This window comes from Periplaneta americana, chromosome 1 (assembly GCF_040183065.1).
Source record: "Periplaneta americana isolate PAMFEO1 chromosome 1, P.americana_PAMFEO1_priV1, whole genome shotgun sequence".
Classification (NCBI taxonomy): domain Eukaryota; kingdom Metazoa; phylum Arthropoda; class Insecta; order Blattodea; family Blattidae; genus Periplaneta; species Periplaneta americana.
In genome coordinates this window covers 153776855-153789210 of record NC_091117.1, presented here as the reverse complement: position 1 = coordinate 153789210, position 12356 = coordinate 153776855, and the positions used below count along the sequence as shown (strand labels likewise).

Sequence of the window (12356 nt, the reverse complement as noted above, 5' to 3'; positions counted from 1 at the left end):
CACTCAGCTTCGCAAGATATACTTACAGTTTTCGTTTCATTTTAGGTGAAATACATACAAATATTTTGATAAATTTGAAACAAAATACAAACACAAATCACACATGTATCCTCAGTCTTAAACAAAAAAACTTCTTGCTAGCTATTTTCTGACTTGGAATATTGGAAAATCAATGAAGCCCTTTACAGAATGAGCATTTGTAAAATCGTGCATACAGAATGTCTTCTAGTTGTAATGCGAAATGAATTATTCCAGTATTGAATATTCCCCAATCAAAAGTAGAAGCTTCCTAGTATGTCAAAATAATATACAAACGTATGATATTTCTTATCCTTTCGATGTTATTATTTGTAAACAGGGAGATCGTTGCCGCAATCCCTCACTGACCGCTCCCATTTGTTGAGGTACGAGTCTCTCCCCTTTCTCTACAGCACACAGTGTTCGGCGGGCAGCATCGGGATCACGAATGACTATACGCGTTTTGGAGACCTCTGCTATAGACCTACAAGTGTACTCGGTCCGATTGTACCCATGTTAACGCATCTTCATAGATATCGCCCTAGATCACATATATAACAGATAGATCATCGCTATGTTAAAATCTGCAGTACTTTGAAGAGAACAACCGCCAGGATCGCCACCCGTCCGCCGTAAACGAACACGAGATGGCAGTACAGTCGCTAGTGCAATTCAAATGGGAATTATGACGTGACTCCTTGTGTAACAACTAGATGGCAGCGTAGTAAACCTGACAAAAGTTGTTAATGTCAAAGCCTATAAGGTCGACCGATCTGGGCTATATATATCACGTAAATGCACGTCTATAAAAGTTGTCGGTACGCTGCAGAAGCAGTTCGCTGCCATGGTGCTGCACAGTTTGCAATAACGCAAATCTAGCTGGACAGAATTAATAACTTCTCTGCTCTCCAACGGATTGTTACGAAACTCTGTACAGACTGTAGCCTATAGGTAACACACATTCTTTGCGTACAAACTCTGACTACGTTTGTGTGACAGGAACTGTCCCTTTATAGGGGTAATTTTAGACAAATAGTAACCTCTCCTATCTAAACAGATTTTTATGAAACATTGTACGGAAGTTACAGGTAGAATATATTTTTTTGTGTATAAACTATATTTACGGTTCCATAAGAGGAAGTACCCCTTTACTGGGATGTATTTACACAAAATTAACTTCTCTCACACATAACAGATTTTATTAAACTTTATACAGGAGTTACAGGTAACATACAAGTTATTTTTGTGTACAAATTCTGATTACACCTGTATGCTACCCGTAGACGTAATTGTTGTACAAGGTTTCATAAAAATATATATGACATAAGTTAATTTTGTCTAAACGCACCACTATAAAGAGGCAGTTCCTCTTATAAAACATAATCAAACTTTGTTGACAAAAGACATATTCCATCTGTAATTCCTATATAAAGTTCCATAAAAATGTGTTAAATAGATAAGTTGTTAACTTTGTTTAAATGTACTCCTATAAAGGAGTAGTTCCTCTTATGGAACTAAATTTATTGGGAGATCACCGCTTACTCTACAATTGACGACAAAACCATACCAAGACTGTCAATAAATGGGTCGTTTATTAAGTATAGCGACACTGTAAAAAAAACTTGGATTATTAATGAACAGAGATCTAAACTGGAATAGTCAAGTAACTCACATAGCTGTAAGAAAATATTTTCATTGCTCCACTCTCTAAATCACTTGCGAAACAGTCTGCCTCTTTCCATAAAAAGAAACGTTATTCAATCGCTAGTGATGCCCCATTTTGATTACTGCGATTTTCTCTTGACAAATATAACTGTCAATTTAATTGAAAGACTACAAAGTGTTCATAATGTGTGTGTCCGCTCCATCTGCAATACTCGTAAATTTTACCATATAACGCCATCTTTTGAAGTTCTTTCATGGGTCCGTCTAAAGGAGCGGAGAATAGCACATTCTTTATCTGTTCTGTTTAGAATATTATTTACTTCTACTCCAAAATATCTGAGAACTCGCTTTGAATATCTTACAACGTTACGGAATCAACATCAGGCCTTATTATCCATTCCTCGTCACCGTACCTCTTTCTATTCATCCTCTTTCACAGTGTCAGTTTGTCACCTATGGAACTCCTTACTCGTCATGTCAGGGATTGGCGAACGGTTAATCAATTTAAATTAAATTACACGAAATTGATTCGTGAGCGTCAGCCGATTTTTATAGGTTATTTTGTGTGTATATAAATTATCGTTTAGGCCTATCATAAAGTAGAATTAGGATATGAATTGTAAATAACTTAATTATGTATCATGTTTAGTTAACATTTCATTATAGCCCATGTAAGCTTGTCAATGTGCATGAAAATGATTTTTAAATTCAAGTATGACTTCACTATTTTTCGATGAAAGAGTAATGGAACGGAGAAAAATTCTCTCCGGCACCGAGATTTGAACCCGGGTTTTCAACTCTACGTGCTGATGCTTTATCCACTAAGCCACACCGGATACCCATCCCAGTGTCGGACAGAATCGTCTCGGTTTAAGTTCCAACTCTTGGATTCCCTCTAGTGGTCGCCTTCTGCACTACGTCATAGATGTCTATGAACGTAGGACTGAAGTCCACACATGTGCTGAGGTGCACTCGTTATGAGTGATATTACTATATTCACTATTTTTGTCATTGTTTCATTATGTATTTCACTTCTGGTAGTGTGGAAGAGAAGGCCTCGTGGCCTTAACTCTACCAGAATAAATAAATAAATAAATAAATAAATAAATAAATAAATAAATAAATAAATAAATAAATAAATAAATATTTAAATAAATAAAGTTTGTGCACAAAAAATATATGCTACCTTTAACTTCAGTAAAATGTTTTATAAAAATCTGTTAGATAGGAGAGAAGTTATTAATTCTCTTAAAATGCACCAGCTATAAAGGAGTAGTTTTTCTTGTGCAAACGTAATCATATTTACACCAATATTAGGAGAATGGGGAGAAGCATAAAAAATACAAAGAGAAGAGTAAGTATTGTTGAAGGAGGGCAGATGAAAGGGAAAAATATGGCTGAAAGTTATGGAATAAAATGAGAGAGGAAATAGAAAATGTTGAAAGAAGCAGAAAAATGAAACTATGATAATATAGATGAATGAAAGACGGATAAGGGGAAAAGCAGTAAGCCTGCAAGGAAAAGAATGGGCCAGATGGATAGGAAACGAAGATGAGCAATATGAATTGAGGAAAAAATTGTTGAGGTACGAAGATGAAAAATGGAGAAGACAGGGTTCTGGCTGCCGTTTCATCACTTGTGAGTTGGACAATGACTCAGGCGTTTGTTCCGTACGGCACAGGAGCGGAGCTTGTTTGACGTTGTAATTGATAGAATTATGTGTTTAAACTCTAATCTGTTGCTTGGGGAACGGGGACAGCTCTTTAATAGCCTTGTGATGCTTCTGAAGGACATTTGATGCTTTCGTGCAACCCATTCCAATTTACTGAGATAGTTGAGAACTCGATGAGCGTGGATAATCAGACATTTTAAAACGTGTGGAATAAATTGTAAATGCCTAATATACGAATGTCACTCCGCTGTGGCTCTAGTAATATTTGCAGATTTACAAGACCCGGGTTTGATTCTTGTAGAGGGCGAGTATACATCTGCATTCTGATGTCTTTGATGTGTAGACTTTAAGCTGTGATCTTGCTCCATGCTGATAATACTGTTTGAGGGTTGAGTTACATCCGAATTCTAAGTAGTTTTAATGGACAATATGAACAATATACTCAGTATTAAAATGTCTGTGTAATAATAATAATAATAATAATAATAATAATAATAATAATAATAATAATAATAATAATAATTAGAGACCGGATTTTAAAGGGAAAATTTGTCATCAAAAAAGGGAAAGTTATAGCCAGAAAAAGGACTTAAAAATGGACTATATTACTCCCCAAAACACAATTCAGCACATTCGTGGAAATACATGGCATACACAATCTTACATTTATTTCTTCACAACATAAGGAAAGTGTTTTATTTGATGTAGTCAAAAAAGGACTTCAAAAAGGACTAGGCCTATATTACTCCCTCAAAAGGGTGCTATTTTAATTGAAAACACACCAGCACATTCACGGATACACATAGCACACACAAGCTTATATTTATCGCTTCACAACATAAGGAAAGTGTTGTATTTGATCACATTCAACATTTCAATATGTTTCAATGTGATTCTGCCTCTTTAAATGCAGAATGTCTTTATAAACAGAAAATGACCGCTCAATATCAACTGAAACCAGAGGTGAAAACTTTCATCCTGAACTCTAAACCAGCACACTTTGTATTAGTTGTCTGGAATCAGATGAAGCACGATATTTATTTTCGCTTCCTCAGGAATTTTTAGATCTATCGGAAAACTATAGGAAAATTATATAAATGTTTGCGTTATTCTGTCAAAAAAGGACCAAAATAAGAGATGTTTTTAAAAGGGGGGGAAAGAGAATATGGACTAAAAGGGGGGGGGGAAGGGAAGTCAAAACCACATAATTTGGTCGGTGGAAAATAGGTTTGAACATCGTAATTATTTCATGTTTCATCTTGAAGTAAAAATAAAATGGAGATTCCCTTTAAAATCCGGTCTCTAGTAATAATTATGACATTGTTAGAACAAATAGTTAATGGTGGTGGTAGTAATAGTGTTGACATTTTCTGAAAGATTTTATTAATGTTTGAATTTTTAGAATTTCGGGAAGATTATAGTTAAATAACCGAAGAGAGAATTTGGTTGCACACGATTTACATGATGAACTGAAATTATTTTTCACCTACATATTTTGTTTGCATATCTCTCTCTCTCTCTCTCTCTCTCTCTCTGTCTGTCTGTATTGCACGCACGTATACGTGCGACACGAAAGTCACTTTCCAGATGAAAAAAAAATATTTTGAAATGACAAATGTTGGATTATGACAATGACAACGAAAAGGATCACGATAAAGACCACGATAAGGATTACAACATGCACCATTGTGCTCGGCGGGTCCATATTGTCGTCCTTACTATCGTGATTCTTGTCGTGATGCTGGGTGCTCGTCGTGGTCCAAGTCGTCATTCTTACCCTGGTGCTTCTTTTATTTTTCATGATCCTGTACTTGTCATTCCAAAATAATTATAATATTTCTTCTTTAGTGGAAGTGACATTTGTGTGACACGCTATATCCTATACTATAATATAGAACGTATCGAATTAACGGTGTAAACATTCTATTGCTACGCTTTTGTCAGCCCTACAGTCCTATTTCATAGTATAAAACATCTAATTTCGGTTGTTTTTATTTCAGACTTGTGATCGAGATTGTTGGAGTACAGTATTCAGCCGGAGTGTCTAGCAATTGTCATTTGAATCCGTATTCTGGTAAGTGAATGTTAATCTTTTTTTCATCTTTTCTTGAATGATAGTTTGCTAGTATATTCCGATATTAATCTCTTCAATAGTCTAATAGGCTATTAGGGTACGGAGCTTTCTTAAGGTTACCTTAAGAAGAAATTCTATAGGAGGTTATGGAATCTAAAATAAGAGGACATTGCTGAAAAAAGGAGGACTTTTTAAAATATGGTATGAGCAAAATTAAAGATAAAAACAACGGCTCACCTTAGTTTTCTCACTAGTTGCTGAATCAGTATTACATCTGTATTTATCGGTGAAGCCCACTTTGTGCACAAGAGCCTGAAGAGACAAGCTTATATCTTGTAGCAAATAACTATGGTAGTATTCACAGGACATGCCCTTGAAATTATATTCACCATGATGATATCTCTGTCTCCTTTAGCAAGCGATTTCGTTCTTTTGTCCATTGAGCAGATATTAGGGAAAATACTCTCTCAGCACTTCCATTGTGACTTGGGATAAATAATAGAATTGACATTTTTAAGAGTTCTGAGAAAGTTTTAGAGCTCGCAGAACTATTGGAATTTAAAATGTTCACCATTGTTTATCTAAATTTAAATCTTTGTCCAAATTAACTGGATTGGCATATCTCTGTATATTGCAGAATAAAATTGATAAAATAGCTTAGAATCATGAGTGTAAGAATTCAATGCATGTCAATATGTCATCATATTTTATGTTTTTTATGTGCTCCAGCTTCAACCATTGAAAGCAGTTAAATTCTTTCATAGGTTTTCACCATTTGTTTAGATATTCTATGCATAATATCGCACATTATTCAATATTCATATTAATTCTAGTTGAAATGCGAAATGCCGGACATTTCAATTTTTTTTAAATGCCTGCCGGACAGGATAAAATGATTAAAAAAGAGGACATGTCCTCCTTTTGCCGGACGGATCGTAACCCTAAGTTTTCTTTCATATGTTTATTTTATTAGCCTGAAACGCAACGTACGAATATAAGAATTAGCGTTTTTTAGTAAATTTATAATTAAACTTGTTTTTGTAAGCAGTGTAGCTATAGCGATTGTTGTGGAACTAACTTATGGAAGAACATATTTTCTAGAAGTTACCTTCGCAAGTACTAGGATTTTGATATTATTTTCTGCTTTGTAAGGCTCTACCGATCTTTGTTTGGAGTTTATTACAGGATTGTTTTTTACCTCTGGTATGATCGATCTATCCGAATAACGTTAGTATAATTTGGAAAGTGATGTAGGTGTGTAATTGATAAATTTCGTTTCACCGATGTTTCGTTGGAAAACACTATTTTATCCAATTTGAACGAGTTTAAGCATCAGCGAAGTGAACGTGAGTTTGGACAGGGATTGTAAAATTGTGTTGCCATGGCGTGAAGTATGAATGTGACCATGTTAGGTGCTGGTCAAAGTGTGTTTGCCAAGTGGCGCACTTAAGGCGTGCGTCGCGCCTGTTCAAGTCCAAGGACGGGTGAACAGTGCCCTTGTGCACGCGCTCTAATTACCGCCGTGTGGACGCACGACCTGGCGTGCAAGCGTCGAGCGCTTGTCTTTTATTTATATATTTTCTTTCCTCCTCCTTTTGGATTTCTCTTCGTAGAAATTATAGAATAAAATAATGCGAAGTTGCAAAACAGAAACTGTTTCAAGATTTTGATAATAAAATACATTTCGAGCATCACTTGTATTGCAGGCGTAAATTTTGGCGCACAAACTATCTCATGATCTTTTATACAACCATTCTTGTTACTTACTGAATAGGTTACCAGACGTCCCCGTTTTGCTTTTTGTTTCTGAACAAAATTTGTCCCCACAATATAACCATTTCTGCTACCTTTTGAGTAGATTTACCAGACGTTCCCGTTTTTCGGAAACAGTCCCGGAATTTTCTTTTTGTCCCCAGAATGTACCTGGATCTAACAGTTTGTCTACAGATATCCCCGGATTTTCAGTATTAATTTAATATGGTTTATATTACAGAACACGCTGTTTTCATAAAAGATATACGCACCAGTATTTGTTTATGTTTCCAATATTTTGCTGTATTGTGGCTGCGATCTCTTTGATCTGTTCCTGGACCCCTTTGTTCTCTAAAGCCAGAGAGTCTGGAACGAAGTGAACATCATAGTTCAAGTTCTGTAGCGTAACTTCCACTTAGTTTGCAGCCTGACGGACCTGCATTGTGATAAAATAATATTCTTAGTATCTATCAGCGGTGTACTGTCAGCCTACTAAAGGAATCTCCTTTCCTCCGTTGTGGTGTAAGTGAATCTGCTGCTTTTTGTTCTCTGTTTATATTAATTAATTAAATCATTCATTCATTCAATTAATTAAATTAATTAATTCATTCATTTATGTATTTCTAAACAAAAAGTGTCCTGTCTTTGGAATTTCGGTAGTACCGGTAGTAGTTGTCTTCGTCTTCACCACCACCACCACCACCACCACCACCACCACAGGAATACTTACGAAATGTGAGACGAAATTATAGGATTCGAATCTAGATGTAATAGAGGGTGTTAAGTCTGCTGAGTAGACGACCCTATGAAATTGTTTAAATATGAATAAAATATTACTTCTTATAAATGCAAAATTTGACGATAATAAGAAAATCATAAAAGTGACGCCACATTGAGCGCCTCCTATGAACAAGTGTTCAGATCTCAGAAAGTAAGTGTTGTAGGACCCAAGTTTCTTAGACATTTTTTTCTTGTTTTGATGCATACTATCACCTCCTAAAATATTGGATACTTTTTTTTTAACACCCTGTATTAGTCAATCAGTATATTGCATGATTACGTTTTGTGCCCATTGTGATCTCATGTTTTTGCATTTTTGCAGTAATGTTTTTTTTTTGTGTTTGTATTTGTAATTTTATTTCTATTTTTATTTACTTCTCTCTGTATGATTGTAGACCTATATCAAGCAAACATATTTTTTAATAAGACAAAGTAAATTTTATTCAATTGTTACCCGGTTGTTATCGGTTTCATGTATGATGGAGTGTGTCTGGTGTTCTGTCTACCTGCAAAACGTAAGGTGTAACCGGTTGAAAATCGAATATTCGGTCGTTGCTCGACGTTGACGGATGTTCTCAAACCGGTCGAATATAAGCCGGTTGTAAGCGCTATTTTGCAGCTCTCTGGTAGAGAAGGCCTGATGGCTGTAACTCCACCAGATTAAGTAAAAAAAGTGTTGAAAATAAAATTAGAGCAGTTTCAGGGGATAATACAAACACACACTTTTGGGGGGGTTTGAGAGAAAAGGAAGAATAATTGGAAATAAAATATTGGTTTAGGATGTCTGTGTGATACACATTGTTCTTTGAATTGATAAACAGATGTTGATGTTAGATGGACGGAGAGCAGATGGTTGAATGGTTGGGCGAGTGAGCGAATGAACGAATAACGGATTATTGATCGAACAGATGGATGGATGGTTGGACGGACGGACGTATGGTTGGAGGACAGAACAGAAGGAGAGAAAGATGATTGAACGGATGTATGAATGGGTAGGTAGGAAGGAGAGAGATTGAAAGATAGAGAGGTTACGACATCAATGAACCCCATTGAATCCTGGATTATGGGGCTATTCCCTTAGCCACAGGTCTTGTGTATGTAATTACAGTTTCCGTCGCGCTGTAGTTCATTGATCGGTAAGTAACGGAAGTAGCGTTTTCTGATATCGTCATCAATTGGCGCACCAAGTCGCTCTATTGTTCATCAGAAATCTGATGCGATACCGGCGCTCGACAAGTAGGAGCAGACTGCTATAAAACATACTTATTTTAATGGTGCATTATGATTTTATACGTTTCCTTTGATTCTTGCGACTCTTGTAAATACGAGACACGGCATTTAAATTAAATATTACTTTCCGCTTGTAATTATTAAAGGGTGTCCCAACAAAAACGCCGGATTTGATATGATATGATATATTTACGAGGCGCATCCAGAAAGTAAGTCTCCCTATTAAAAAAAAATAACACACACTTTTAGGAAAACATTTATTGGCAACAGGTACAGCAATGTTTCAGCTATTTTTCAACATAGCTACCATCAGAATTGAGAAACTTGTATCGTGGGATCAACTTTTATATCCCTCTTTCCGTAGAACTCTGCCGCCTGTGAATGGAACCAGCGTGTGACAGACGTCTTCAGCTCTTCGTCGTTGCCAAAACGCTCACCTGAGGACAGGAATTTCTTGAGGTGCAAGAAAACGTGAAAATCGCTGGGAACAAGAGCAGGACTGTAGGGTGGATGATCAAACAACTCCCATCCAAATTCCGTCAAAACAGCTGCTGTGCGCCGAGCCGTATGTGGACGAGCATTGTCATGGAGGAGCACAACACCTGCAGTAAGCATTCCACGCCTCTTGTTTTGAATGGCACGTCGCAATTTTCGCAGTGTTTCACAGTAACGGTCAGCGTTCACTGTTTCACCTCTTGGAAGGAAGTCAATGAGCAGAATGCACTTCCTGTCCCAGAACACCGAGCACATCACTTTCCGTACCGACAGCGTCTGTTTGAATTTCGTCCTGACCACTATGCCGCCAATGCATTGACTGCTGCTTGGTTTCCGGGGTGAAGTGCGAAATCCAAGTCTCATCGCCCGTGACGATCCTGTCGAGGAACTTGTCGCCGTCATCGTGATACCGTTGCAGAAATGTCAGTGCTGCTCCTAAACGTTGCATTTTGTGTTCGGGTGTCAGGTTTTTCGGCACCCACCTGGCACACACTTTTTTGAACAACAGGTGCTTAGTGACAATCTCATGCAACAAGGATCGCGATATCTGCGGAAAATGGCTGCTCTGCTCCGTAATCGTGAAGCGACGGTTCTCCATGATGCACTGCCGCACCAGCTCAACACGATCATCATTGATGAGGGACGGTCGCCCACTGCGCTCTTCATCATGGACACTTTGACGACCTTCGGAAAACTGCCTACACCAGCGACGCATCATCTGCTTACTCATGATGTTTGTTCCATAGACCTGACAGAGCTGCCGATGAATTTCAATTGGCGCAGTGCTCTGTGCATTAAAGAACTTTATCACCGACCGAACCTCGCAGGCGGCGGGAGAAGGAATAAGAGCTTCCATTTCGGACCACTGCTGCCACGCTACTGGCACCAGGCGGGACCTGTCCGGCTGGCATATGATTGATACGTCATATATCTGTTACGCATGCGCAATTGACACGGCTAATTACGTTTACTTTCAAGGGGAAAAAATCGGGAAACTTACTTTCTGGGTGCGCCTCGTATTAATCTATCATATATCTATAAGACAGACCTGTTACAATTCTATATTACCCCAGATCTGCCTTACTTTACAATTTTAATCATCTATGCCAAATCTCACAACTAAAAAAAAAATAAACAAAAACAAAACAAAAAGCACACACATACACACTACAAGAAGGATCAATTTAATACACATTACTTTTAACTATCTCTTCCCATTTCATCTTCACTATCATTAAAAATTTGCCCAATTTATTTAACTCTCTCATATTAGTTAAATATTTTCTTATATGCTACATATCTATTCATATTAAAAACATTATTATTTACCCACTTTTTCCTTTTATTGTCTGTTACTTGACATTCTAATAACATATGGAACGCGTCTTCTCCCATGCCGCAAAGGGGGCAGATATCCTTCTCTATGGTATCCCTCCTGTTTTTCAATCCTTCTCTATGGTATCCCTCCTGTTTTTCAATTCCCATATTTCTAGTCTCCACCAAGCTAAGCCCATCCTCACTTTCCTATGTTTTATTCAGACATGTTCTTCTTGTTCCCATAGCGTTTTAATGTCCTTATAGTTACTTAATGTTCTTAATTCGTTGAGATTTTGATATAACTCCTGTCTCGAATTTCATTACACCTCTCTTTTACGATTTTACAAATTACATTTAAATTCATTATTCCAATTTCCTCCCATAACCATCTTAGATCTAATCTACTCATCTTGTTCTTTAAATCTTCTAGCCAAATTGGATTTCAAATTCGTGTCCCGAAGAAACTGCAAACACTTCTTTTTCTTCGGAATATGTATTATATGTCTTTCTTGTGTTAAATTCTATCCTATCTGGTTTACATGTTTCGACCTTTTATGGGTCATCCTCAGAACTGGTCGTTGTTGGTCTTGGCGCCTCTTGTTTTGTTTCCTGTGAGGGTGTGTTCGTGTGGTGCAATGTAGAGTAATAGAGTTGTGTTCTGAAATTGAGTTGTGTGTTGAGAATTTCATTGGGGTGTGTTTTTGTGTGTCTGTATATTTCATATTGTTCTAGTGTGTTTAGTTTCTGGCTTTTGGTTGGATGTGTAGTATTTCCATATCTGTGTTGATGTCTCTGTAGGTGTGGTTAGCATTTGTGATGTGTTCTGCATATGTAGTAGTGTTTTGTAATTTTGTTATGGCTCCGATGTATTCTTTGTAACGTGTTTGAAATGATCTGCCTGTCTGTCCTATGTAGAAGTTGTTGCAGGTGTTACATTTGAGTTTGTATACGCCTGTGTGAGTATTTGTTTGTGTGTTGAGATGTTTTTGTAGAATGTTATTTGTTCTGTATGCGATGTTGTAATTTAATTTCTTGAATGAGGTTGCAATTTTGTGCGTGTTTTTGTTTTCGTATGTTAGCGTGATGTATTTTTTGTGTTCTTGTGTTTGTGTTGTACTCTTATGTTTTTTGTGATTATGTTTTGTCTTTCGTATTATGTTGTCTGTTATGTTAGGGTTTACCCGTTTTCTTGTGCTATGTATTTGATTGTGTTTAGCTCTTCGTTGTAATCCTGTTGGTTCGTTGGTGTGTTTAGTAGTCTGTGTACCATTGTTCGGAATGCAGTTTGTGTTGTGATGGGTGGTTGGATGTGTTGTGTTGGGTGGTTGGATGTGTTGTGTATGTGTGTTGTTG

General features: G+C 37.0%; 1 protein-coding gene across 5 annotated transcripts in view; it reads left to right on the top strand.

Annotated features, from left to right (window-relative positions):
• Positions 1–12356, top strand: part of Cdk4 (Cyclin-dependent kinase 4) — a 371407-nt gene that overhangs the window by 153255 nt on the left and 205796 nt on the right. For all 5 annotated transcript variants that reach the window (XM_069829872.1, XM_069829856.1, XM_069829863.1 and 2 more), the window contains one exon: positions 5356–5429. The gene's annotated coding sequence lies outside the window, so the exon portion shown is untranslated. The remainder of the gene's footprint in view (positions 1–5355; positions 5430–12356) is intronic.